Source organism: Hyla sarda, unplaced genomic scaffold (genome assembly GCF_029499605.1).
Source record: "Hyla sarda isolate aHylSar1 unplaced genomic scaffold, aHylSar1.hap1 scaffold_1171, whole genome shotgun sequence".
Classification (NCBI taxonomy): domain Eukaryota; kingdom Metazoa; phylum Chordata; class Amphibia; order Anura; family Hylidae; genus Hyla; species Hyla sarda.
In genome coordinates, this window is record NW_026607794.1 from 1 (window position 1) to 27,717 (window position 27,717).

At 46.4% G+C, this 27,717-nt stretch overlaps 12 non-coding genes across 12 annotated transcripts; all 12 read left to right on the forward strand.

Moving 5' to 3' along the window:
• The first annotated feature begins 2,174 nt into the window (after positions 1-2,174).
• Positions 2,175-2,365, forward strand: LOC130302585 (U2 spliceosomal RNA). The gene has a single exon (XR_008852771.1). It is a non-coding gene; the product is annotated as a U2 spliceosomal RNA (small nuclear RNA).
• A 2,099-nt stretch (positions 2,366-4,464) lies between these two features.
• LOC130302597 (U2 spliceosomal RNA) lies at positions 4,465-4,655 on the forward strand. Its single transcript, XR_008852782.1, has one exon. It is a non-coding gene; the product is annotated as a U2 spliceosomal RNA (small nuclear RNA).
• A 2,099-nt stretch (positions 4,656-6,754) lies between these two features.
• Positions 6,755-6,945, forward strand: LOC130302609 (U2 spliceosomal RNA). Its single transcript, XR_008852793.1, has one exon. It is a non-coding gene; the product is annotated as a U2 spliceosomal RNA (small nuclear RNA).
• A 2,092-nt stretch (positions 6,946-9,037) lies between these two features.
• On the forward strand, positions 9,038-9,228 carry LOC130302621 (U2 spliceosomal RNA). The gene has a single exon (XR_008852804.1). It is a non-coding gene; the product is annotated as a U2 spliceosomal RNA (small nuclear RNA).
• A 2,091-nt stretch (positions 9,229-11,319) lies between these two features.
• Positions 11,320-11,510, forward strand: LOC130302633 (U2 spliceosomal RNA). Its single transcript, XR_008852816.1, has one exon. It is a non-coding gene; the product is annotated as a U2 spliceosomal RNA (small nuclear RNA).
• A 2,088-nt stretch (positions 11,511-13,598) lies between these two features.
• On the forward strand, positions 13,599-13,789 carry LOC130302586 (U2 spliceosomal RNA). The gene has a single exon (XR_008852772.1). It is a non-coding gene; the product is annotated as a U2 spliceosomal RNA (small nuclear RNA).
• A 2,085-nt stretch (positions 13,790-15,874) lies between these two features.
• Positions 15,875-16,062, forward strand: LOC130302634 (U2 spliceosomal RNA). The gene has a single exon (XR_008852817.1). It is a non-coding gene; the product is annotated as a U2 spliceosomal RNA (small nuclear RNA).
• Positions 16,063-16,756: 694 nt separating this feature from the next.
• Positions 16,757-16,950, forward strand: LOC130302631 (U2 spliceosomal RNA). The gene has a single exon (XR_008852813.1). It is a non-coding gene; the product is annotated as a U2 spliceosomal RNA (small nuclear RNA).
• A 2,078-nt stretch (positions 16,951-19,028) lies between these two features.
• LOC130302587 (U2 spliceosomal RNA) lies at positions 19,029-19,219 on the forward strand. Its single transcript, XR_008852773.1, has one exon. It is a non-coding gene; the product is annotated as a U2 spliceosomal RNA (small nuclear RNA).
• A 2,090-nt stretch (positions 19,220-21,309) lies between these two features.
• Positions 21,310-21,500, forward strand: LOC130302588 (U2 spliceosomal RNA). The gene has a single exon (XR_008852774.1). It is a non-coding gene; the product is annotated as a U2 spliceosomal RNA (small nuclear RNA).
• Positions 21,501-23,577: 2,077 nt separating this feature from the next.
• Positions 23,578-23,768, forward strand: LOC130302589 (U2 spliceosomal RNA). The gene has a single exon (XR_008852775.1). It is a non-coding gene; the product is annotated as a U2 spliceosomal RNA (small nuclear RNA).
• A 2,090-nt stretch (positions 23,769-25,858) lies between these two features.
• LOC130302590 (U2 spliceosomal RNA) lies at positions 25,859-26,049 on the forward strand. Its single transcript, XR_008852776.1, has one exon. It is a non-coding gene; the product is annotated as a U2 spliceosomal RNA (small nuclear RNA).
• The last annotated feature ends 1,668 nt before the right edge of the window (positions 26,050-27,717 follow it).

The window sequence follows — 27,717 nt, forward strand, 5'->3', positions numbered from 1 at the left end:
AGAACGGGGGCCGATTTCGAAGCTTGCTTCCGTCGCCCTATGCATTGACCCGATATGGCAGTATCTTCGGGTACAGTGCACCACCCCCTTACAGGGTTAAAAAGAAAGATTCCTACTTTCATTGCTACCTGCTTGCTGGCTAGCCAGCTAGCCAGCCCTGTGGGCCTTGCTGCTGCTGCAGCCAAAAAACAAAAGGTGGTGCTGCTGCTGCTTCTGCTGCTTCTGCTTCTGCTTGTGTCTGGCCCCTGTTGGAGCGTCCAGGCACAGGACTTCTGCTGCTGCTGACTAAATGGCCTCCTTAATTGGATCATTTGAGTAGCCAGCACACCTGTGCAGGTAGGGCATGACATGATAGGCAGCTGCCTTGATAGCGGGTGGGTGCTGAATGTTCCTAATTGACAAAATAAGATTAATGCTTATGAAGAAATATAAAATCTCATCCCTTCCCCAATATCGCGCCACACCCCTACCCCTTAATTCCCTGGTTGAACGTGATGGACATATGTCTTTTTTCGACCGTACTAACTATGTAACTATGTAACATAACATGGGGGGGGGGGGGGGGGGGTCTCCTGGCTGTTCACACAGGTGTGTCATTGCTGTACATTGACCATGCATTGCTTCTGTGGTATTGCAAAGGCAAAGACAAATGCTTCCAGCCATCCATTGCACTAATGGATTGGTCATCAGCTGGCTGTCTATGTCCCGCATCAATATAGACCAAAGTACAGAGGGTTAGGCTATGCTATTGTGCACCTACCTGATGCATCAGAAGGTGCGAGGCCCTTGCTAAATTCTGTGCACAGACTTTGAGATCTATGCTTTAGACTGTATCTAAACCTGCTCCAACATGGACTGACATTCTGGCCTACTTTCAGCCGATGCGACTTGTCTGTCGCTGAACAGTCGCTTTTTATGTATTCAGCACCTATGTATAATGTTGTAAAAATGCTCTAGAAGCTAAAGTCGCAGAAATGTCACACATATTTGGCCTGCAACTTTCTGTGCGACAAATTCAGACAGGAAAAATCAGTATAAATCCTTAGAAAATTATCCCCCAGTGTCTCCATCTGCTGGCGGTATTGAATAAGCATTGCTGCACTGATGGGGTATGCATTAGACGAAAAAAAAGAAGAAAAAGAAGAATAATACGCCCAGAAAAGAGGCGAAAAGGAGAAAAACGTAAAAAAACGTGAAAAAAAAGTAAGAGGAAGAGAAGGGAAAAAAAGGTGGAAATGGGTTTAAAAGTGATTTCGGCGGAGAAATATATATATATATATATATATATATATATATATATATGCGCACACACACACATAGATATAAACGTATTCTCCGTTGAGATATTGCAGCCGCTGCTGTGTCCAGGCCCAGGAGCCTTAGCACTGTGCTGTGATGTCACTCAATACCACTGACATCACTAGGTGTAAACAACATCTCTCCTTTGCTGTGTATGTGACTATGGAGCTGTTTGGTGATGTCGTCTATTACGGCCTTCATAGAAGCAACAGGAGATTGTTGCATCCATCTTGAACCCTCAGAACTACAGTGCTATGATGTCACTCACTTCCACAGGCCTTGCAGAGTGTAAACAACAACAACCCAGCTTTGTTGTGTATGTAACCAAAGGGATTTGTGATGTCACCTAGAACCTTCACAGCAGCGACAGCTTTATGAGGAGCATCAGCACTGCTCTGCCTGAGCAGAACCATCACCGCCATAGGTTGTCAAATAACCCGGATTTAACCCACACAGGTAAGTCCAATGGGGTGCAGGCATGTCCTCTATGCTTACAGCTTCCCGTGGGTGTTGGTTTGATACCGTTTGGGGACAGCCAAGGAGGCATCTGCAGGCAACAAAGGTAGGTGTGTGCTTGTGTGTGTGTTTCCTATGCAGATCCTAAGCCCAGTGTCACATGCAAGTAGGAGGAGTAAGAAGGGTTCCTGGCAAATCCGGGTTATGGATTGCATTTAAAAAGGCCCCGTGGGAGTGCAATGGGCCCCTGTCTTGCTGCTTAGCAATAATGGTATGGGTTTAGGTTCTGCTGTGTGTACTGGTGGTTGACTGCCCCCCAGCCCAGAGTGTGCATGGAAAATTGTCTGGCAGCCTCCCTGACAGCAAGCAGTGATAGTGCCCATGAAGGGGACCTTGTTGGGCCCGCCCCTTTCACGGTTATCGCTTCTCGGCCTTTTGGCTAAGATCAAGTGTAGTATCTGTTCTTATCAGTTTAATATCTGATACGTCCCCTATCTGGGGACCATATATTAAATGGATTTTTGAGAACGGGGGCCGATTTCGAAGCTTGCTTCCGTCGCCCTATGCATTGACCCGATATGGCAGTATCTTCGGGTACAGTGCACCACCCCCTTACAGGGTTAAAAAGAAAGATTCCTACTTTCATTGCTACCTGCTTGCTGGCTAGCCAGCTAGCCAGCCCTGTGGGCCTTGCTGCTGCTGCAGCCAAAAAACAAAAGGTGGTGCTGCTGCTGCTTCTGCTGCTTCTGCTTCTGCTTGTGTCTGGCCCCTGTTGGAGCGTCCAGGCACAGGACTTCTGCTGCTGCTGACTAAATGGCCTCCTTAATTGGATCATTTGAGTAGCCAGCACACCTGTGCAGGTAGGGCATGACATGATAGGCAGCTGCCTTGATAGCGGGTGGGTGCTGAATGTTCCTAATTGACAAAATAAGATTAATGCTTATGAAGAAATATAAAATCTCATCCCTTCCCCAATATCGCGCCACACCCCTACCCCTTAATTCCCTGGTTGAACGTGATGGACATATGTCTTTTTTCGACCGTACTAACTATGTAACTATGTAACATAACATGGGGGGGGGGGGGGGGGGGGGTCTCCTGGCTGTTCACACAGGTGTGTCATTGCTGTACATTGACCATGCATTGCTTCTGTGGTATTGCAAAGGCAAAGACAAATGCTTCCAGCCATCCATTGCACTAATGGATTGGTCATCAGCTGGCTGTCTATGTCCCGCATCAATATAGACCAAAGTACAGAGGGTTAGGCTATGCTATTGTGCACCTACCTGATGCATCAGAAGGTGCGAGGCCCTTGCTAAATTCTGTGCACAGACTTTGAGATCTATGCTTTAGACTGTATCTAAACCTGCTCCAACATGGACTGACATTCTGGCCTACTTTCAGCCGATGCGACTTGTCTGTCGCTGAACAGTCGCTTTTTATGTATTCAGCACCTATGTATAATGTTGTAAAAATGCTCTAGAAGCTAAAGTCGCAGAAATGTCACACATATTTGGCCTGCAACTTTCTGTGCGACAAATTCAGACAGGAAAAATCAGTATAAATCCTTAGAAAATTATCCCCCAGTGTCTCCATCTGCTGGCGGTATTGAATAAGCATTGCTGCACTGATGGGGTATGCATTAGACGAAAAAAAAGAAGAAAAAGAAGAATAATACGCCCAGAAAAGAGGCGAAAAGGAGAAAAACGTAAAAAAACGTGAAAAAAAAGTAAGAGGAAGAGAAGGGAAAAAAAAGGTGGAAATGGGTTTAAAAGTGATTTCGACGGAGAAATATATATATATATATATATATATATATATATATATATATATATGCGCACACACACACACATAGATATAAACGTATTCTCCGTTGAGATATTGCAGCCGCTGCTGTGTCCAGGCCCAGGAGCCTTAGCACTGTGCTGTGATGTCACTCAATACCACTGACATCACTAGGTGTAAACAACATCTCTCCTTTGCTGTGTATGTGACTATGGAGCTGTTTGGTGATGTCGTCTATTACGGCCTTCATAGAAGCAACAGGAGATTGTTGCATCCATCTTGAACCCTCAGAACTACAGTGCTATGATGTCACTCACTTCCACAGGCCTTGCAGAGTGTAAACAACAACAACCCAGCTTTGTTGTGTATGTAACCAAAGGGATTTGTGATGTCACCTAGAACCTTCACAGCAGCGACAGCTTTATGAGGAGCATCAGCACTGCTCTGCCTGAGCAGAACCATCACCGCCATAGGTTGTCAAATAACCCGGATTTAACCCACACAGGTAAGTCCAATGGGGTGCAGGCATGTCCTCTATGCTTACAGCTTCCCGTGGGTGTTGGTTTGATACCGTTTGGGGACAGCCAAGGAGGCATCTGCAGGCAACAAAGGTAGGTGTGTGCTTGTGTGTGTGTTTCCTATGCAGATCCTAAGCCCAGTGTCACATGCAAGTAGGAGGAGTAAGAAGGGTTCCTGGCAAATCCGGGTTATGGATTGCATTTAAAAAGGCCCCGTGGGAGTGCAATGGGCCCCTGTCTTGCTGCTTAGCAATAATGGTATGGGTTTAGGTTCTGCTGTGTGTACTGGTGGTTGACTGCCCCCCAGCCCAGAGTGTGCATGGAAAATTGTCTGGCAGCCTCCCTGACAGCAAGCAGTGATAGTGCCCATGAAGGGGACCTTGTTGGGCCCGCCCCTTTCACGGTTATCGCTTCTCGGCCTTTTGGCTAAGATCAAGTGTAGTATCTGTTCTTATCAGTTTAATATCTGATACGTCCCCTATCTGGGGACCATATATTAAATGGATTTTTGAGAACGGGGGCCGATTTCGAAGCTTGCTTCCGTCGCCCTATGCATTGACCCGATATGGCAGTATCTTCGGGTACAGTGCACCACCCCCTTACAGGGTTAAAAAGAAAGATTCCTACTTTCATTGCTACCTGCTTGCTGGCTAGCCAGCTAGCCAGCCCTGTGGGCCTTGCTGCTGCTGCAGCCAAAAAACAAAAGGTGGTGCTGCTGCTGCTTCTGCTGCTTCTGCTGCTTCTGCTTCTGCTTGTGTCTGGCCCCTGTTGGAGCGTCCAGGCACAGGACTTCTGCTGCTGCTGACTAAATGGCCTCCTTAATTGGATCATTTGAGTAGCCAGCACACCTGTGCAGGTAGGGCATGACATGATAGGCAGCTGCCTTGATAGCGGGTGGGTGCTGAATGTTCCTAATTGACAAAATAAGATTAATGCTTATGAAGAAATATAAAATCTCATCCCTTCCCCAATATCGCGCCACACCCCTACCCCTTAATTCCCTGGTTGAACGTGATGGACATATGTCTTTTTTCGACCGTACTAACTATGTAACTATGTAACATAACATGGGGGGGGGGGGGGGTCTCCTGGCTGTTCACACAGGTGTGTCATTGCTGTACATTGACCATGCATTGCTTCTGTGGTATTGCAAAGGCAAAGACAAATGCTTCCAGCCATCCATTGCACTAATGGATTGGTCATCAGCTGGCTGTCTATGTCCCGCATCAATATAGACCAAAGTACAGAGGGTTAGGCTATGCTATTGTGCACCTACCTGATGCATCAGAAGGTGCGAGGCCCTTGCTAAATTCTGTGCACAGACTTTGAGATCTATGCTTTAGACTGTATCTAAACCTGCTCCAACATGGACTGACATTCTGGCCTACTTTCAGCCGATGCGACTTGTCTGTCGCTGAACAGTCGCTTTTTATGTATTCAGCACCTATGTATAATGTTGTAAAAATGCTCTAGAAGCTAAAGTCGCAGAAATGTCACACATATTTGGCCTGCAACTTTCTGTGCGACAAATTCAGACAGGAAAAATCAGTATAAATCCTTAGAAAATTATCCCCCAGTGTCTCCATCTGCTGGCGGTATTGAATAAGCATTGCTGCACTGATGGGGTATGCATTAGACGAAAAAAAAGAAGAAAAAGAAGAATAATACGCCCAGAAAAGAGGCGAAAAGGAGAAAAACGTAAAAAAACGTGAAAAAAAAGTAAGAGGAAGAGAAGGGAAAAAAAGGTGGAAATGGGTTTAAAAGTGATTTCGGCGGAGAAATATATATATATATATATATATATATATATATATATATATATATGCGCACACACACACATAGATATAAACGTATTCTCCGTTGAGATATTGCAGCCGCTGCTGTGTCCAGGCCCAGGAGCCTTAGCACTGTGCTGTGATGTCACTCAATACCACTGACATCACTAGGTGTAAACAACATCTCTCCTTTGCTGTGTATGTGACTATGGAGCTGTTTGGTGATGTTGTCTATTATGGCCTTCATAGAAGCAACAGGAGATTGTTGCATCCATCTAGAACCCTCAGAACTACAGTGCTATGATGTCACTCACTTCCACAGGCCTTGCAGAGTGTAAACAACAACAACCCAGCTTTGTTGTGTATGTAACCAAAGGGATTTGTGATGTCACCTAGAACCTTCACAGCAGCGACAGCTTTATGAGGAGCATCAGCACTGCTCTGCCTGAGCAGAACCATCACCGCCATAGGTTGTCAAATAACCCGGATTTAACCCACACAGGTAAGTCCAATGGGGTGCAGGCATGTCCTCTATGCTTACAGCTTCCCGTGGGTGTTGGTTTGATACCGTTTGGGGACAGCCAAGGAGGCATCTGCAGGCAACAAAGGTAGGTGTGTGCTTGTGTGTGTGTTTCCTATGCAGATCCTAAGCCCAGTGTCACATGCAAGTAGGAGGAGTAAGAAGGGTTCCTGGCAAATCCGGGTTATGGATTGCATTTAAAAAGGCCCCGTGGGAGTGCAATGGGCCCCTGTCTTGCTGCTTAGCAATAATGGTATGGGTTTAGGTTCTGCTGTGTGTACTGGTGGTTGACTGCCCCCCAGCCCAGAGTGTGCATGGAAAATTGTCTGGCAGCCTCCCTGACAGCAAGCAGTGATAGTGCCCATGAAGGGGACCTTGTTGGGCCCGCCCCTTTCACGGTTATCGCTTCTCGGCCTTTTGGCTAAGATCAAGTGTAGTATCTGTTCTTATCAGTTTAATATCTGATACGTCCCCTATCTGGGGACCATATATTAAATGGATTTTTGAGAACGGGGGCCGATTTCGAAGCTTGCTTCCGTCGCCCTATGCATTGACCCGATATGGCAGTATCTTCGGGTACAGTGCACCACCCCCTTACAGGGTTAAAAAGAAAGATTCCTACTTTCATTGCTACCTGCTTGCTGGCTAGCCAGCTAGCCAGCCCTGTGGGCCTTGCTGCTGCTGCAGCCAAAAAACAAAAGGTGGTGCTGCTGCTGCTTCTGCTGCTTCTGCTTCTGCTTGTGTCTGGCCCCTGTTGGAGCGTCCAGGCACAGGACTTCTGCTGCTGCTGACTAAATGGCCTCCTTAATTGGATCATTTGAGTAGCCAGCACACCTGTGCAGGTAGGGCATGACATGATAGGCAGCTGCCTTGATAGCGGGTGGGTGCTGAATGTTCCTAATTGACAAAATAAGATTAATGCTTATGAAGAAATATAAAATCTCATCCCTTCCCCAATATCGCGCCACACCCCTACCCCTTAATTCCCTGGTTGAACGTGATGGACATATGTCTTTTTTCGACCGTACTAACTATGTAACTATGTAACATAACATGGGGGGGGGGGGGGGGGTCTCCTGGCTGTTCACACAGGTGTGTCATTGCTGTACATTGACCATGCATTGCTTCTGTGGTATTGCAAAGGCAAAGACAAATGCTTCCAGCCATCCATTGCACTAATGGATTGGTCATCAGCTGGCTGTCTATGTCCCGCATCAATATAGACCAAAGTACAGAGGGTTAGGCTATGCTATTGTGCACCTACCTGATGCATCAGAAGGTGCGAGGCCCTTGCTAAATTCTGTGCACAGACTTTGAGATCTATGCTTTAGACTGTATCTAAACCTGCTCCAACATGGACTGACATTCTGGCCTACTTTCAGCCGATGCGACTTGTCTGTCGCTGAACAGTCGCTTTTTATGTATTCAGCACCTATGTATAATGTTGTAAAAATGCTCTAGAAGCTAAAGTCGCAGAAATGTCACACATATTTGGCCTGCAACTTTCTGTGCGACAAATTCAGACAGGAAAAATCAGTATAAATCCTTAGAAAATTATCCCCCAGTGTCTCCATCTGCTGGCGGTATTGAATAAGCATTGCTGCACTGATGGGGTATGCATTAGACGAAAAAAAAGAAGAAAAAGAAGAATAATACGCCCAGAAAAGAGGCGAAAAGGAGAAAAACGTAAAAAAACGTGAAAAAAAAGTAAGAGGAAGAGAAGGGAAAAAAAGGTGGAAATGGGTTTAAAAGTGATTTCGGCGGAGAAATATATATATATATATATATATATATATATATATATATATATATATGCGCACACACACATAGATATAAACGTATTCTCCGTTGAGATATTGCAGCCGCTGCTGTGTCCAGGCCCAGGAGCCTTAGCACTGTGCTGTGATGTCACTCAATACCACTGACATCACTAGGTGTAAACAACATCTCTCCTTTGCTGTGTATGTGACTATGGAGCTGTTTGGTGATGTCGTCTATTACGGCCTTCATAGAAGCAACAGGAGATTGTTGCATCCATCTTGAACCCTCAGAACTACAGTGCTATGATGTCACTCACTTCCACAGGCCTTGCAGAGTGTAAACAACAACAACCCAGCTTTGTTGTGTATGTAACCAAAGGGATTTGTGATGTCACCTAGAACCTTCACAGCAGCGACAGCTTTATGAGGAGCATCAGCACTGCTCTGCCTGAGCAGAACCATCACCGCCATAGGTTGTCAAATAACCCGGATTTAACCCACACAGGTAAGTCCAATGGGGTGCAGGCATGTCCTCTATGCTTACAGCTTCCCGTGGGTGTTGGTTTGATACCGTTTGGGGACAGCCAAGGAGGCATCTGCAGGCAACAAAGGTAGGTGTGTGCTTGTGTGTGTGTTTCCTATGCAGATCCTAAGCCCAGTGTCACATGCAAGTAGGAGGAGTAAGAAGGGTTCCTGGCAAATCCGGGTTATGGATTGCATTTAAAAAGGCCCCGTGGGAGTGCAATGGGCCCCTGTCTTGCTGCTTAGCAATAATGGTATGGGTTTAGGTTCTGCTGTGTGTACTGGTGGTTGACTGCCCCCCAGCCCAGAGTGTGCATGGAAAATTGTCTGGCAGCCTCCCTGACAGCAAGCAGTGATAGTGCCCATGAAGGGGACCTTGTTGGGCCCGCCCCTTTCACGGTTATCGCTTCTCGGCCTTTTGGCTAAGATCAAGTGTAGTATCTGTTCTTATCAGTTTAATATCTGATACGTCCCCTATCTGGGGACCATATATTAAATGGATTTTTGAGAACGGGGGCCGATTTCGAAGCTTGCTTCCGTCGCCCTATGCATTGACCCGATATGGCAGTATCTTCGGGTACAGTGCACCACCCCCTTACAGGGTTAAAAAGAAAGATTCCTACTTTCATTGCTACCTGCTTGCTGGCTAGCCAGCTAGCCAGCCCTGTGGGCCTTGCTGCTGCTGCAGCCAAAAAACAAAAGGTGGTGCTGCTGCTGCTTCTGCTGCTTCTGCTTCTGCTTGTGTCTGGCCCCTGTTGGAGCGTCCAGGCACAGGACTTCTGCTGCTGCTGACTAAATGGCCTCCTTAATTGGATCATTTGAGTAGCCAGCACACCTGTGCAGGTAGGGCATGACATGATAGGCAGCTGCCTTGATAGCGGGTGGGTGCTGAATGTTCCTAATTGACAAAATAAGATTAATGCTTATGAAGAAATATAAAATCTCATCCCTTCCCCAATATCGCGCCACACCCCTACCCCTTAATTCCCTGGTTGAACGTGATGGACATATGTCTTTTTTCGACCGTACTAACTATGTAACTATGTAACATAACATGGGGGGGGGGGGGGTCTCCTGGCTGTTCACACAGGTGTGTCATTGCTGTACATTGACCATGCATTGCTTCTGTGGTATTGCAAAGGCAAAGACAAATGCTTCCAGCCATCCATTGCACTAATGGATTGGTCATCAGCTGGCTGTCTATGTCCCGCATCAATATAGACCAAAGTACAGAGGGTTAGGCTATGCTATTGTGCACCTACCTGATGCATCAGAAGGTGCGAGGCCCTTGCTAAATTCTGTGCACAGACTTTGAGATCTATGCTTTAGACTGTATCTAAACCTGCTCCAACATGGACTGACATTCTGGCCTACTTTCAGCCGATGCGACTTGTCTGTCGCTGAACAGTCGCTTTTTATGTATTCAGCACCTATGTATAATGTTGTAAAAATGCTCTAGAAGCTAAAGTCGCAGAAATGTCACACATATTTGGCCTGCAACTTTCTGTGCGACAAATTCAGACAGGAAAAATCAGTATAAATCCTTAGAAAATTATCCCCCAGTGTCTCCATCTGCTGGCGGTATTGAATAAGCATTGCTGCACTGATGGGGTATGCATTAGACGAAAAAAAAGAAGAAAAAGAAGAATAATACGCCCAGAAAAGAGGCGAAAAGGAGAAAAACGTAAAAAAACGTGAAAAAAAAGTAAGAGGAAGAGAAGGGAAAAAAAGGTGGAAATGGGTTTAAAAGTGATTTCGGCGGAGAAATATATATATATATATATATATATATATATATATATATATATATATGCGCACACACACACATAGATATAAACGTATTCTCCGTTGAGATATTGCAGCCGCTGCTGTGTCCAGGCCCAGGAGCCTTAGCACTGTGCTGTGATGTCACTCAATACCACTGACATCACTAGGTGTAAACAACATCTCTCCTTTGCTGTGTATGTGACTATGGAGCTGTTTGGTGATGTCGTCTATTACGGCCTTCATAGAAGCAACAGGAGATTGTTGCATCCATCTTGAACCCTCAGAACTACAGTGCTATGATGTCACTCACTTCCACAGGCCTTGCAGAGTGTAAACAACAACAACCCAGCTTTGTTGTGTATGTAACCAAAGGGATTTGTGATGTCACCTAGAACCTTCACAGCAGCGACAGCTTTATGAGGAGCATCAGCACTGCTCTGCCTGAGCAGAACCATCACCGCCATAGGTTGTCAAATAACCCGGATTTAACCCACACAGGTAAGTCCAATGGGGTGCAGGCATGTCCTCTATGCTTACAGCTTCCCGTGGGTGTTGGTTTGATACCGTTTGGGGACAGCCAAGGAGGCATCTGCAGGCAACAAAGGTAGGTGTGTGCTTGTGTGTGTGTTTCCTATGCAGATCCTAAGCCCAGTGTCACATGCAAGTAGGAGGAGTAAGAAGGGTTCCTGGCAAATCCGGGTTATGGATTGCATTTAAAAAGGCCCCGTGGGAGTGCAATGGGCCCCTGTCTTGCTGCTTAGCAATAATGGTATGGGTTTAGGTTCTGCTGTGTGTACTGGTGGTTGACTGCCCCCCAGCCCAGAGTGTGCATGGAAAATTGTCTGGCAGCCTCCCTGACAGCAAGCAGTGATAGTGCCCATGAAGGGGACCTTGTTGGGCCCGCCCCTTTCACGGTTATCGCTTCTCGGCCTTTTGGCTAAGATCAAGTGTAGTATCTGTTCTTATCAGTTTAATATCTGATACGTCCCCTATCTGGGGACCATATATTAAATGGATTTTTGAGAACGGGGGCCGATTTCGAAGCTTGCTTCCGTCGCCCTATGCATTGACCCGATATGGCAGTATCTTCGGGTACAGTGCACCACCCCCTTACAGGGTTAAAAAGAAAGATTCCTACTTTCATTGCTACCTGCTTGCTGGCTAGCCAGCTAGCCAGCCCTGTGGGCCTTGCTGCTGCTGCAGCCAAAAAACAAAAGGTGGTGCTGCTGCTGCTTCTGCTGCTTCTGCTTCTGCTTGTGTCTGGCCCCTGTTGGAGCGTCCAGGCACAGGACTTCTGCTGCTGCTGACTAAATGGCCTCCTTAATTGGATCATTTGAGTAGCCAGCACACCTGTGCAGGTAGGGCATGACATGATAGGCAGCTGCCTTGATAGCGGGTGGGTGCTGAATGTTCCTAATTGACAAAATAAGATTAATGCTTATGAAGAAATATAAAATCTCATCCCTTCCCCAATATCGCGCCACACCCCTACCCCTTAATTCCCTGGTTGAACGTGATGGACATATGTCTTTTTTCGACCGTACTAACTATGTAACTATGTAACATAACATGGGGGGGGGGGGTCTCCTGGCTGTTCACACAGGTGTGTCATTGCTGTACATTGACCATGCATTGCTTCTGTGGTATTGCAAAGGCAAAGACAAATGCTTCCAGCCATCCATTGCACTAATGGATTGGTCATCAGCTGGCTGTCTATGTCCCGCATCAATATAGACCAAAGTACAGAGGGTTAGGCTATGCTATTGTGCACCTACCTGATGCATCAGAAGGTGCGAGGCCCTTGCTAAATTCTGTGCACAGACTTTGAGATCTATGCTTTAGACTGTATCTAAACCTGCTCCAACATGGACTGACATTCTGGCCTACTTTCAGCCGATGCGACTTGTCTGTCGCTGAACAGTCGCTTTTTATGTATTCAGCACCTATGTATAATGTTGTAAAAATGCTCTAGAAGCTAAAGTCGCAGAAATGTCACACATATTTGGCCTGCAACTTTCTGTGCGACAAATTCAGACAGGAAAAATCAGTATAAATCCTTAGAAAATTATCCCCCAGTGTCTCCATCTGCTGGCGGTATTGAATAAGCATTGCTGCACTGATGGGGTATGCATTAGACGAAAAAAAAGAAGAAAAAGAAGAATAATACGCCCAGAAAAGAGGCGAAAAGGAGAAAAACGTAAAAAAACGTGAAAAAAAAGTAAGAGGAAGAGAAGGGAAAAAAAGGTGGAAATGGGTTTAAAAGTGATTTCGGCGGAGAAATATATATATATATATATATATATATATATATATATATATATATGCGCACACACACACATAGATATAAACGTATTCTCCGTTGAGATATTGCAGCCGCTGCTGTGTCCAGGCCCAGGAGCCTTAGCACTGTGCTGTGATGTCACTCAATACCACTGACATCACTAGGTGTAAACAACATCTCTCCTTTGCTGTGTATGTGACTATGGAGCTGTTTGGTGATGTCGTCTATTACGGCCTTCATAGAAGCAACAGGAGATTGTTGCATCCATCTTGAACCCTCAGAACTACAGTGCTATGATGTCACTCACTTCCACAGGCCTTGCAGAGTGTAAACAACAACAACCCAGCTTTGTTGTGTATGTAACCAAAGGGATTTGTGATGTCACCTAGAACCTTCACAGCAGCGACAGCTTTATGAGGAGCATCAGCACTGCTCTGCCTGAGCAGAACCATCACCGCCATAGGTTGTCAAATAACCCGGATTTAACCCACACAGGTAAGTCCAATGGGGTGCAGGCATGTCCTCTATGCTTACAGCTTCCCGTGGGTGTTGGTTTGATACCGTTTGGGGGACAGCCAAGGAGGCATCTGCAGGCAACAAAGGTAGGTGTGTGCTTGTGTGTGTGTTTCCTATGCAGATCCTAAGCCCAGTGTCACATGCAAGTAGGAGGAGTAAGAAGGGTTCCTGGCAAATCCGGGTTATGGATTGCATTTAAAAAGGCCCCGTGGGAGTGCAATGGGCCCCTGTCTTGCTGCTTAGCAATAATGGTATGGGTTTAGGTTCTGCTGTGTGTACTGGTGGTTGACTGCCCCCCAGCCCAGAGTGTGCATGGAAAATTGTCTGGCAGCCTCCCTGACAGCAAGCAGTGATAGTGCCCATGAAGGGGACCTTGTTGGGCCCGCCCCTTTCACGGTTATCGCTTCTCGGCCTTTTGGCTAAGATCAAGTGTAGTATCTGTTCTTATCAGTTTAATATCTGATACGTCCCCTATCTGGGGACCATATATTAAATGGATTTTTGAGAACGGGGGCCGATTTCGAAGCTTGCTTCCGTCGCCCTATGCATTGACCCGATATGGCAGTATCTTCGGGTACAGTGCACCACCCCCTTACAGGGTTAAAAAGAAAGATTCCTACTTTCATTGCTACCTGCTTGCTGGCTAGCCAGCTAGCCAGCCCTGTGGGCCTTGCTGCTGCTGCAGCCAAAAAACAAAAGGTGGTGCTGCTGCTGCTTCTGCTGCTTCTGCTTCTGCTTGTGTCTGGCCCCTGTTGGAGCGTCCAGGCACAGGACTTCTGCTGCTGCTGACTAAATGGCCTCCTTAATTGGATCATTTGAGTAGCCAGCACACCTGTGCAGGTAGGGCATGACATGATAGGCAGCTGCCTTGATAGCGGGTGGGTGCTGAATGTTCCTAATTGACAAAATAAGATTAATGCTTATGAAGAAATATAAAATCTCATCCCTTCCCCAATATCGCGCCACACCCCTACCCCTTAATTCCCTGGTTGAACGTGATGGACATATGTCTTTTTTCGACCGTACTAACTATGTAACTATGTAACATAACATGGGGGGGGGGGGGGGGTCTCCTGGCTGTTCACACAGGTGTGTCATTGCTGTACATTGACCATGCATTGCTTCTGTGGTATTGCAAAGGCAAAGACAAATGCTTCCAGCCATCCATTGCACTAATGGATTGGTCATCAGCTGGCTGTCTATGTCCCGCATCAATATAGACCAAAGTACAGAGGGTTAGGCTATGCTATTGTGCACCTACCTGATGCATCAGAAGGTGCGAGGCCCTTGCTAAATTCTGTGCACAGACTTTGAGATCTATGCTTTAGACTGTATCTAAACCTGCTCCAACATGGACTGACATTCTGGCCTACTTTCAGCCGATGCGACTTGTCTGTCGCTGAACAGTCGCTTTTTATGTATTCAGCACCTATGTATAATGTTGTAAAAATGCTCTAGAAGCTAAAGTCGCAGAAATGTCACACATATTTGGCCTGCAACTTTCTGTGCGACAAATTCAGACAGGAAAAATCAGTATAAATCCTTAGAAAATTATCCCCCAGTGTCTCCATCTGCTGGCGGTATTGAATAAGCATTGCTGCACTGATGGGGTATGCATTAGACGAAAAAAAAGAAGAAAAAGAAGAATAATACGCCCAGAAAAGAGGCGAAAAGGAGAAAAACGTAAAAAAACGTGAAAAAAAAGTAAGAGGAAGAGAAGGGAAAAAAAGGTGGAAATGGGTTTAAAAGTGATTTCGGCGGAGAAATATATATATATATATATATATATATATATATATATATGCGCACACACACACATAGATATAAACGTATTCTCCGTTGAGATATTGCAGCCGCTGCTGTGTCCAGGCCCAGGAGCCTTAGCACTGTGCTGTGATGTCACTCAATACCACTGACATCACTAGGTGTAAACAACATCTCTCCTTTGCTGTGTATGTGACTATGGAGCTGTTTGGTGATGTCGTCTATTACGGCCTTCATAGAAGCAACAGGAGATTGTTGCATCCATCTTGAACCCTCAGAACTACAGTGCTATGATGTCACTCACTTCCACAGGCCTTGCAGAGTGTAAACAACAACAACCCAGCTTTGTTGTGTATGTAACCAAAGGGATTTGTGATGTCACCTAGAACCTTCACAGCAGCGACAGCTTTATGAGGAGCATCAGCACTGCTCTGCCTGAGCAGAACCATCACCGCCATAGGTTGTCAAATAACCCGGATTTAACCCACACAGGTAAGTCCAATGGGGTGCAGGCATGTCCTCTATGCTTACAGCTTCCCGTGGGTGTTGGTTTGATACCGTTTGGGGACAGCCAAGGAGGCATCTGCAGGCAACAAAGGTAGGTGTGTGCTTGTGTGTGTGTTTCCTATGCAGATCCTAAGCCCAGTGTCACATGCAAGTAGGAGGAGTAAGAAGGGTTCCTGGCAAATCCGGGTTATGGATTGCATTTAAAAAGGCCCCGTGGGAGTGCAATGGGCCCCTGTCTTGCTGCTTAGCAATAATGGTATGGGTTTAGGTTCTGCTGTGTGTACTGGTGGTTGACTGCCCCCCAGCCCAGAGTGTGCATGGAAAATTGTCTGGCAGCCTCCCTGACAGCAAGCAGTGATAGTGCCCATGAAGGGGACCTTGTTGGGCCCGCCCCTTTCACGGTTATCGCTTCTCGGCCTTTTGGCTAAGATCAAGTGTAGTATCTGTTCTTATCAGTTTTTCATGCCGGTGGACAGTAACGCCGGTATGGGGCTGGTGGGGATGGGTGCTGCATGGAGGATGCAGGTGTACCAGGGCTTTCCGGGGCTGGTTCTGAGGAATCAGCTCGACGGCTGCCCCGATGTGACCTGTTCCCTCCGGGTCTCGCCATGAGGCTGAGAGGGTCTAGAGCCGAGGTACTTTTGTGCCTCGGGGAGTGGTGACCCCGAGGTGCCGAAACTCACTGGGAGGATAGGCTCACTGAGTTGAAGCACGGGCACCATAATCTCTTCACCTTGTGGCACTCACCTCTTGATTCCCGGCCTTCTGGCTAGGATCAGAGAAATTTTTATAGATCCGGCCGGATGTCCGGGCAGTATATCTGCACACATTCACTTATTTATTTCTTTTTTGTCTCACTGTGTCACTTTTTGCGTGTTGTGTGTTCACAGGATTGGTCAGGATGCGGTAGCCCTTCTGGGTGTCCCTCCTGGCGGTCTAGGGGAGGTGTGTGTGGCCATTAGGTTCCGCACCTCCCTGCAAACACCCCGGGTACTCCTGCTTTGGCAGGGTACCTACCGTAATCGGCTCTGCGGGCAGATACCTTGGCTAACGCCAAGGGGGATGCCGGGAGCATTTGTGGTCCCCTAGTAGCTTCGGCGAAAAGGGACATCGAACCTGGAACCTCGCAGGTACCTTTTGGTCCGGAGGCGAAGGGTAAGGTTTGTTGGGGGGCCTCTCTCCTATCGGAGAAGGGCTTGCGATAGACCGCATCCTTTGTGCACGTTTTTTTTAGTGTAACACGTTTGCACTTTTTCTTGCACTTTGGGTGAATCGAAAGCACGTTCCTCGGCTTTAGATAAAAAAAAAAAAAAAAAAAAAAAAAAAATCTGTTCTTATCAGTTTAATATCTGATACGTCCCCTATCTGGGGACCATATATTAAATGGATTTTTGAGAACGGGGGCCGATTTCGAAGCTTGCTTCCGTCGCCCTATGCATTGACCCGATATGGCAGTATCTTCGGGTACAGTGCACCACCCCCTTACAGGGTTAAAAAGAAAGATTCCTACTTTCATTGCTACCTGCTTGCTGGCTAGCCAGCTAGCCAGCCCTGTGGGCCTTGCTGCTGCTGCAGCCAAAAAACAAAAGGTGGTGCTGCTGCTGCTTCTGCTGCTTCTGCTTCTGCTTGTGTCTGGCCCCTGTTGGAGCGTCCAGGCACAGGACTTCTGCTGCTGCTGACTAAATGGCCTCCTTAATTGGATCATTTGAGTAGCCAGCACACCTGTGCAGGTAGGGCATGACATGATAGGCAGCTGCCTTGATAGCGGGTGGGTGCTGAATGTTCCTAATTGACAAAATAAGATTAATGCTTATGAAGAAATATAAAATCTCATCCCTTCCCCAATATCGCGCCACACCCCTACCCCTTAATTCCCTGGTTGAACGTGATGGACATATGTCTTTTTTCGACCGTACTAACTATGTAACTATTTAACATAACATGGGGGGGGGTCTCCTGGCTGTTCACACAGGTGTGTCATTGCTGTACATTGACCATGCATTGCTTCTGTGGTATTGCAAAGGCAAAGACAAATGCTTCCAGCCATCCATTGCACTAATGGATTGGTCATCAGCTGGCTGTCTATGTCCCGCATCAATATAGACCAAAGTACAGAGGGTTAGGCTATGCTATTGTGCACCTACCTGATGCATCAGAAGGTGCGAGGCCCTTGCTAAATTCTGTGCACAGACTTTGAGATCTATGCTTTAGACTGTATCTAAACCTGCTCCAACATGGACTGACATTCTGGCCTACTTTCAGCCGATGCGACTTGTCTGTCGCTGAACAGTCGCTTTTTATGTATTCAGCACCTATGTATAATGTTGTAAAAATGCTCTAGAAGCTAAAGTCGCAGAAATGTCACACATATTTGGCCTGCAACTTTCTGTGCGACAAATTCAGACAGGAAAAATCAGTATAAATCCTTAGAAAATTATCCCCCAGTGTCTCCATCTGCTGGCGGTATTGAATAAGCATTGCTGCACTGATGGGGTATGCATTAGACGAAAAAAAAGAAGAAAAAGAAGAATAATACGCCCAGAAAAGAGGCGAAAAGGAGAAAAACGTAAAAAAACGTGAAAAAAAAGTAAGAGGAAGAGAAGGGAAAAAAAGGTGGAAATGGGTTTAAAAGTGATTTCGGCGGAGAAATATATATATATATATATATATATATATATATATATATGCGCACACACACACATAGATATAAACGTATTCTCCGTTGAGATATTGCAGCCGCTGCTGTGTCCAGGCCCAGGAGCCTTAGCACTGTGCTGTGATGTCACTCAATACCACTGACATCACTAGGTGTAAACAACATCTCTCCTTTGCTGTGTATGTGACTATGGAGCTGTTTGGTGATGTCGTCTATTACGGCCTTCATAGAAGCAACAGGAGATTGTTGCATCCATCTTGAACCCTCAGAACTACAGTGCTATGATGTCACTCACTTCCACAGGCCTTGCAGAGTGTAAACAACAACAACCCAGCTTTGTTGTGTATGTAACCAAAGGGATTTGTGATGTCACCTAGAACCTTCACAGCAGCGACAGCTTTATGAGGAGCATCAGCACTGCTCTGCCTGAGCAGAACCATCACCGCCATAGGTTGTCAAATAACCCGGATTTAACCCACACAGGTAAGTCCAATGGGGTGCAGGCATGTCCTCTATGCTTACAGCTTCCCGTGGGTGTTGGTTTGATACCGTTTGGGGACAGCCAAGGAGGCATCTGCAGGCAACAAAGGTAGGTGTGTGCTTGTGTGTGTGTTTCCTATGCAGATCCTAAGCCCAGTGTCACATGCAAGTAGGAGGAGTAAGAAGGGTTCCTGGCAAATCCGGGTTATGGATTGCATTTAAAAAGGCCCCGTGGGAGTGCAATGGGCCCCTGTCTTGCTGCTTAGCAATAATGGTATGGGTTTAGGTTCTGCTGTGTGTACTGGTGGTTGACTGCCCCCCAGCCCAGAGTGTGCATGGAAAATTGTCTGGCAGCCTCCCTGACAGCAAGCAGTGATAGTGCCCATGAAGGGGACCTTGTTGGGCCCGCCCCTTTCACGGTTATCGCTTCTCGGCCTTTTGGCTAAGATCAAGTGTAGTATCTGTTCTTATCAGTTTAATATCTGATACGTCCCCTATCTGGGGACCATATATTAAATGGATTTTTGAGAACGGGGGCCGATTTCGAAGCTTGCTTCCGTCGCCCTATGCATTGACCCGATATGGCAGTATCTTCGGGTACAGTGCACCACCCCCTTACAGGGTTAAAAAGAAAGATTCCTACTTTCATTGCTACCTGCTTGCTGGCTAGCCAGCTAGCCAGCCCTGTGGGCCTTGCTGCTGCTGCAGCCAAAAAACAAAAGGTGGTGCTGCTGCTGCTTCTGCTGCTTCTGCTTCTGCTTGTGTCTGGCCCCTGTTGGAGCGTCCAGGCACAGGACTTCTGCTGCTGCTGACTAAATGGCCTCCTTAATTGGATCATTTGAGTAGCCAGCACACCTGTGCAGGTAGGGCATGACATGATAGGCAGCTGCCTTGATAGCGGGTGGGTGCTGAATGTTCCTAATTGACAAAATAAGATTAATGCTTATGAAGAAATATAAAATCTCATCCCTTCCCCAATATCGCGCCACACCCCTACCCCTTAATTCCCTGGTTGAACGTGATGGACATATGTCTTTTTTCGACCGTACTAACTATGTAACTATGTAACATAACATGGGGGGGGGGGGGGGTCTCCTGGCTGTTCACACAGGTGTGTCATTGCTGTACATTGACCATGCATTGCTTCTGTGGAATTGCAAAGGCAAAGACAAATGCTTCCAGCCATCCATTGCACTAATGGATTGGTCATCAGCTGGCTGTCTATGTCCCGCATCAATATAGACCAAAGTACAGAGGGTTAGGCTATGCTATTGTGCACCTACCTGATGCATCAGAAGGTGCGAGGCCCTTGCTAAATTCTGTGCACAGACTTTGAGACCTATGCTTTAGACTGTATCTAAACCTGCTCCAACATGGACTGACATTCTGGCCTACTTTCAGCCGATGCGACTTGTCTGTCGCTGAACAGTCGCTTTTTATGTATTCAGCACCTATGTATAATGTTGTAAAAATGCTCTAGAAGCTAAAGTCGCAGAAATGTCACACATATTTGGCCTGCAACTTTCTGTGCGACAAATTCAGACAGGAAAAATCAGTATAAATCCTTAGAAAATTATCCCCCAGTGTCTCCATCTGCTGGCGGTATTGAATAAGCATTGCTGCACTGATGGGGTATGCATTAGACGAAAAAAAAGAAGAAAAAGAAGAATAATACGCCCAGAAAAGAGGCGAAAAGGAGAAAAACGTAAAAAAACGTGAAAAAAAAGTAAGAGGAAGAGAAGGGAAAAAAAGGTGGAAATGGGTTTAAAAGTGATTTCGGCGGAGAAATATATATATATATATATATATATATATATATATATATATATATGCGCACACACACACATAGATATAAACGTATTCTCCGTTGAGATATTGCAGCCGCTGCTGTGTCCAGGCCCAGGAGCCTTAGCACTGTGCTGTGATGTCACTCAATACCACTGACATCACTAGGTGTAAACAACATCTCTCCTTTGCTGTGTATGTGACTATGGAGCTGTTTGGTGATGTCGTCTATTACGGCCTTCATAGAAGCAACAGGAGATTGTTGCATCCATCTTGAACCCTCAGAACTACAGTGCTATGATGTCACTCACTTCCACAGGCCTTGCAGAGTGTAAACAACAACAACCCAGCTTTGTTGTGTATGTAACCAAAGGGATTTGTGATGTCACCTAGAACCTTCACAGCAGCGACAGCTTTATGAGGAGCATCAGCACTGCTCTGCCTGAGCAGAACCATCACCGCCATAGGTTGTCAAATAACCCGGATTTAACCCACACAGGTAAGTCCAATGGGGTGCAGGCATGTCCTCTATGCTTACAGCTTCCCGTGGGTGTTGGTTTGATACCGTTTGGGGACAGCCAAGGAGGCATCTGCAGGCAACAAAGGTAGGTGTGTGCTTGTGTGTGTGTTTCCTATGCAGATCCTAAGCCCAGTGTCACATGCAAGTAGGAGGAGTAAGAAGGGTTCCTGGCAAATCCGGGTTATGGATTGCATTTAAAAAGGCCCCGTGGGAGTGCAATGGGCCCCTGTCTTGCTGCTTAGCAATAATGGTATGGGTTTAGGTTCTGCTGTGTGTACTGGTGGTTGACTGCCCCCCAGCCCAGAGTGTGCATGGAAAATTGTCTGGCAGCCTCCCTGACAGCAAGCAGTGATAGTGCCCATGAAGGGGACCTTGTTGGGCCCGCCCCTTTCACGGTTATCGCTTCTCGGCCTTTTGGCTAAGATCAAGTGTAGTATCTGTTCTTATCAGTTTAATATCTGATACGTCCCCTATCTGGGGACCATATATTAAATGGATTTTTGAGAACGGGGGCCGATTTCGAAGCTTGCTTCCGTCGCCCTATGCATTGACCCGATATGGCAGTATCTTCGGGTACAGTGCACCACCCCCTTACAGGGTTAAAAAGAAAGATTCCTACTTTCATTGCTACCTGCTTGCTGGCTAGCCAGCTAGCCAGCCCTGTGGGCCTTGCTGCTGCTGCAGCCAAAAAACAAAAGGTGGTGCTGCTGCTGCTTCTGCTGCTTCTGCTTGTGTCTGGCCCCTGTTGGAGCGTCCAGGCACAGGACTTCTGCTGCTGCTGACTAAATGGCCTCCTTAATTGGATCATTTGAGTAGCCAGCACACCTGTGCAGGTAGGGCATGACATGATAGGCAGCTGCCTTGATAGCGGGTGGGTGCTGAATGTTCCTAATTGACAAAATAAGATTAATGCTTATGAAGAAATATAAAATCTCATCCCTTCCCCAATATCGCGCCACACCCCTACCCCTTAATTCCCTGGTTGAACGTGATGGACATATGTCTTTTTTCGACCGTACTAACTATGTAACTATGTAACATAACATGGGGGGGGGGTCTCCTGGCTGTTCACACAGGTGTGTCATTGCTGTACATTGACCATGCATTGCTTCTGTGGTATTGCAAAGGCAAAGACAAATGCTTCCAGCCATCCATTGCACTAATGGATTGGTCATCAGCTGGCTGTCTATGTCCCGCATCAATATAGACCAAAGTACAGAGGGTTAGGCTATGCTATTGTGCACCTACCTGATGCATCAGAAGGTGCGAGGCCCTTGCTAAATTCTGTGCACAGACTTTGAGATCTATGCTTTAGACTGTATCTAAACCTGCTCCAACATGGACTGACATTCTGGCCTACTTTCAGCCGATGCGACTTGTCTGTCGCTGAACAGTCGCTTTTTATGTATTCAGCACCTATGTATAATGTTGTAAAAATGCTCTAGAAGCTAAAGTCGCAGAAATGTCACACATATTTGGCCTGCAACTTTCTGTGCGACAAATTCAGACAGGAAAAATCAGTATAAATCCTTAGAAAATTATCCCCCAGTGTCTCCATCTGCTGGCGGTATTGAATAAGCATTGCTGCACTGATGGGGTATGCATTAGACGAAAAAAAAGAAGAAAAAGAAGAATAATACGCCCAGAAAAGAGGCGAAAAGGAGAAAAACGTAAAAAAACGTGAAAAAAAAGTAAGAGGAAGAGAAGGGAAAAAAAGGTGGAAATGGGTTTAAAAGTGATTTCGGCGGAGAAATATATATATATATATATATATATATATATATATATATATATGCGCACACACACACATAGATATAAACGTATTCTCCGTTGAGATATTGCAGCCGCTGCTGTGTCCAGGCCCAGGAGCCTTAGCACTGTGCTGTGATGTCACTCAATACCACTGACATCACTAGGTGTAAACAACATCTCTCCTTTGCTGTGTATGTGACTATGGAGCTGTTTGGTGATGTCGTCTATTACGGCCTTCATAGAAGCAACAGGAGATTGTTGCATCCATCTTGAACCCTCAGAACTACAGTGCTATGATGTCACTCACTTCCACAGGCCTTGCAGAGTGTAAACAACAACAACCCAGCTTTGTTGTGTATGTAACCAAAGGGATTTGTGATGTCACCTAGAACCTTCACAGCAGCGACAGCTTTATGAGGAGCATCAGCACTGCTCTGCCTGAGCAGAACCATCACCGCCATAGGTTGTCAAATAACCCGGATTTAACCCACACAGGTAAGTCCAATGGGGTGCAGGCATGTCCTCTATGCTTACAGCTTCCCGTGGGTGTTGGTTTGATACCGTTTGGGGACAGCCAAGGAGGCATCTGCAGGCAACAAAGGTAGGTGTGTGCTTGTGTGTGTGTTTCCTATGCAGATCCTAAGCCCAGTGTCACATGCAAGTAGGAGGAGTAAGAAGGGTTCCTGGCAAATCCGGGTTATGGATTGCATTTAAAAAGGCCCCGTGGGAGTGCAATGGGCCCCTGTCTTGCTGCTTAGCAATAATGGTATGGGTTTAGGTTCTGCTGTGTGTACTGGTGGTTGACTGCCCCCCAGCCCAGAGTGTGCATGGAAAATTGTCTGGCAGCCTCCCTGACAGCAAGCAGTGATAGTGCCCATGAAGGGGACCTTGTTGGGCCCGCCCCTTTCACGGTTATCGCTTCTCGGCCTTTTGGCTAAGATCAAGTGTAGTATCTGTTCTTATCAGTTTAATATCTGATACGTCCCCTATCTGGGGACCATATATTAAATGGATTTTTGAGAACGGGGGCCGATTTCGAAGCTTGCTTCCGTCGCCCTATGCATTGACCCGATATGGCAGTATCTTCGGGTACAGTGCACCACCCCCTTACAGGGTTAAAAAGAAAGATTCCTACTTTCATTGCTACCTGCTTGCTGGCTAGCCAGCTAGCCAGCCCTGTGGGCCTTGCTGCTGCTGCAGCCAAAAAACAAAAGGTGGTGCTGCTGCTGCTTCTGCTGCTTCTGCTTCTGCTTGTGTCTGGCCCCTGTTGGAGCGTCCAGGCACAGGACTTCTGCTGCTGCTGACTAAATGGCCTCCTTAATTGGATCATTTGAGTAGCCAGCACACCTGTGCAGGTAGGGCATGACATGATAGGCAGCTGCCTTGATAGCGGGTGGGTGCTGAATGTTCCTAATTGACAAAATAAGATTAATGCTTATGAAGAAATATAAAATCTCATCCCTTCCCCAATATCGCGCCACACCCCTACCCCTTAATTCCCTGGTTGAACGTGATGGACATATGTCTTTTTTCGACCGTACTAACTATGTAACTATGTAACATAACATGGGGGGGGGGGGGGGGGGTCTCCTGGCTGTTCACACAGGTGTGTCATTGCTGTACATTGACCATGCATTGCTTCTGTGGAATTGCAAAGGCAAAGACAAATGCTTCCAGCCATCCATTGCACTAATGGATTGGTCATCAGCTGGCTGTCTATGTCCCGCATCAATATAGACCAAAGTACAGAGGGTTAGGCTATGCTATTGTGCACCTACCTGATGCATCAGAAGGTGCGAGGCCCTTGCTAAATTCTGTGCACAGACTTTGAGATCTATGCTTTAGACTGTATCTAAACCTGCTCCAACATGGACTGACATTCTGGCCTACTTTCAGCCGATGCGACTTGTCTGTCGCTGAACAGTCGCTTTTTATGTATTCAGCACCTATGTATAATGTTGTAAAAATGCTCTAGAAGCTAAAGTCGCAGAAATGTCACACATATTTGGCCTGCAACTTTCTGTGCGACAAATTCAGACAGGAAAAATCAGTATAAATCCTTAGAAAATTATCCCCCAGTGTCTCCATCTGCTGGCGGTATTGAATAAGCATTGCTGCACTGATGGGGTATGCATTAGACGAAAAAAAAGAAGAAAAAGAAGAATAATACGCCCAGAAAAGAGGCGAAAAGGAGAAAAACGTAAAAAAACGTGAAAAAAAAGTAAGAGGAAGAGAAGGGAAAAAAAGGTGGAAATGGGTTTAAAAGTGATTTCGGCGGAGAATATATATATATATATATATATATATATATATATATATATATGCGCACACACACACATAGATATAAACGTATTCTCCGTTGAGATATTGCAGCCGCTGCTGTGTCCAGGCCCAGGAGCCTTAGCACTGTGCTGTGATGTCACTCAATACCACTGACATCACTAGGTGTAAACAACATCTCTCCTTTGCTGTGTATGTGACTATGGAGCTGTTTGGTGATGTCGTCTATTACGGCCTTCATAGAAGCAACAGGAGATTGTTGCATCCATCTTGAACCCTCAGAACTACAGTGCTATGATGTCACTCACTTCCACAGGCCTTGCAGAGTGTAAACAACAACAACCCAGCTTTGTTGTGTATGTAACCAAAGGGATTTGTGATGTCACCTAGAACCTTCACAGCAGCGACAGCTTTATGAGGAGCATCAGCACTGCTCTGCCTGAGCAGAACCATCACCGCCATAGGTTGTCAAATAACCCGGATTTAACCCACACAGGTAAGTCCAATGGGGTGCAGGCATGTCCTTTATGCTTACAGCTTCCCGTGGGTGTTGGTTTGATACCGTTTGGGGACAGCCAAGGAGGCATCTGCAGGCAACAAAGGTAGGTGTGTGCTTGTGTGTGTGTTTCCTATGCAGATCCTAAGCCCAGTGTCACATGCAAGTAGGAGGAGTAAGAAGGGTTCCTGGCAAATCCGGGTTATGGATTGCATTTAAAAAGGCCCCGTGGGAGTGCAATGGGCCCCTGTCTTGCTGCTTAGCAATAATGGTATGGGTTTAGGTTCTGCTGTGTGTACTGGTGGTTGACTGCCCCCCAGCCCAGAGTGTGCATGGAAAATTGTCTGGCAGCCTCCCTGACAGCAAGCAGTGATAGTGCCCATGAAGGGGACCTTGTTGGGCCCGCCCCTTTCACGGTTATCGCTTCTCGGCCTTTTGGCTAAGATCAAGTGTAGTATCTGTTCTTATCAGTTTAATATCTGATACGTCCCCTATCTGGGGACCATATATTAAATGGATTTTTGAGAACGGGGGCCGATTTCGAAGCTTGCTTCCGTCGCCCTATGCATTGACCCGATATGGCAGTATCTTCGGGTACAGTGCACCACCCCCTTACAGGGTTAAAAAGAAAGATTCCTACTTTCATTGCTACCTGCTTGCTGGCTAGCCAGCTAGCCAGCCCTGTGGGCCTTGCTGCTGCTGCAGCCAAAAAACAAAAGGTGGTGCTGCTGCTGCTTCTGCTGCTTCTGCTTCTGCTTCTGTCTGGCCCCTGTTGGAGCGTCCAGGCACAGGACTTCTGCTGCTGCTGACTAAATGGCCTCCTTAATTGGATCATTTGAGTAGCCAGCACACCTGTGCAGGTAGGGCATGACATGATAGGCAGCTGCCTTGATAGCGGGTGGGTGCTGAATGTTCCTAATTGACAAAATAAGATTAATGCTTATGAAGAAATATAAAATCTCATCCCTTCCCCAATATCGCGCCACACCCCTACCCCTTAATTCCCTGGTTGAACGTGATGGACATATGTCTTTTTTCGACCGTACTAACTATGTAACTATGTAACATAACATGGGGGGGGGGGGGGGGGTCTCCTGGCTGTTCACACAGGTGTGTCATTGCTGTACATTGACCATGCATTGCTTCTGTGGTATTGCAAAGGCAAAGACAAATGCTTCCAGCCATCCATTGCACTAATGGATTGGTCATCAGCTGGCTGTCTATGTCCCGCATCAATATAGACCAAAGTACAGAGGGTTAGGCTATGCTATTGTGCACCTACCTGATGCATCAGAAGGTGCGAGGCCCTTGCTAAATTCTGTGCACAGACTTTGAGATCTATGCTTTAGACTGTATCTAAACCTGCTCCAACATGGACTGACATTCTGGCCTACTTTCAGCCGATGCGACTTGTCTGTCGCTGAACAGTCGCTTTTTATGTATTCAGCACCTATGTATAATGTTGTAAAAATGCTCTAGAAGCTAAAGTCGCAGAAATGTCACACATATTTGGCCTGCAACTTTCTGTGCGACAAATTCAGACAGGAAAAATCAGTATAAATCCTTAGAAAATTATCCCCCAGTGTCTCCATCTGCTGGCGGTATTGAATAAGCATTGCTGCACTGATGGGGTATGCATTAGACGAAAAAAAAGAAGAAAAAGAAGAATAATACGCCCAGAAAAGAGGCGAAAAGGAGAAAAACGTAAAAAAACGTGAAAAAAAAGTAAGAGGAAGAGAAGGGAAAAAAAGGTGGAAATGGGTTTAAAAGTGATTTCGGCGGAGAAATATATATATATATATATATATATATATATATATATATATATATATGCGCACACACACACATAGATATAAACGTATTCTCCGTTGAGATATTGCAGCCGCTGCTGTGTCCAGGCCCAGGAGCCTTAGCACTGTGCTGTGATGTCACTCAATACCACTGACATCACTAGGTGTAAACAACATCTCTCCTTTGCTGTGTATGTGACTATGGAGCTGTTTGGTGATGTCGTCTATTACGGCCTTCATAGAAGCAACAGGAGATTGTTGCATCCATCTTGAACCCTCAGAACTACAGTGCTATGATGTCACTCACTTCCACAGGCCTTGCAGAGTGTAAACAACAACAACCCAGCTTTGTTGTGTATGTAACCAAAGGGATTTGTGATGTCACCTAGAACCTTCACAGCAGCGACAGCTTTATGAGGAGCATCAGCACTGCTCTGCCTGAGCAGAACCATCACCGCCATAGGTTGTCAAATAACCCGGATTTAACC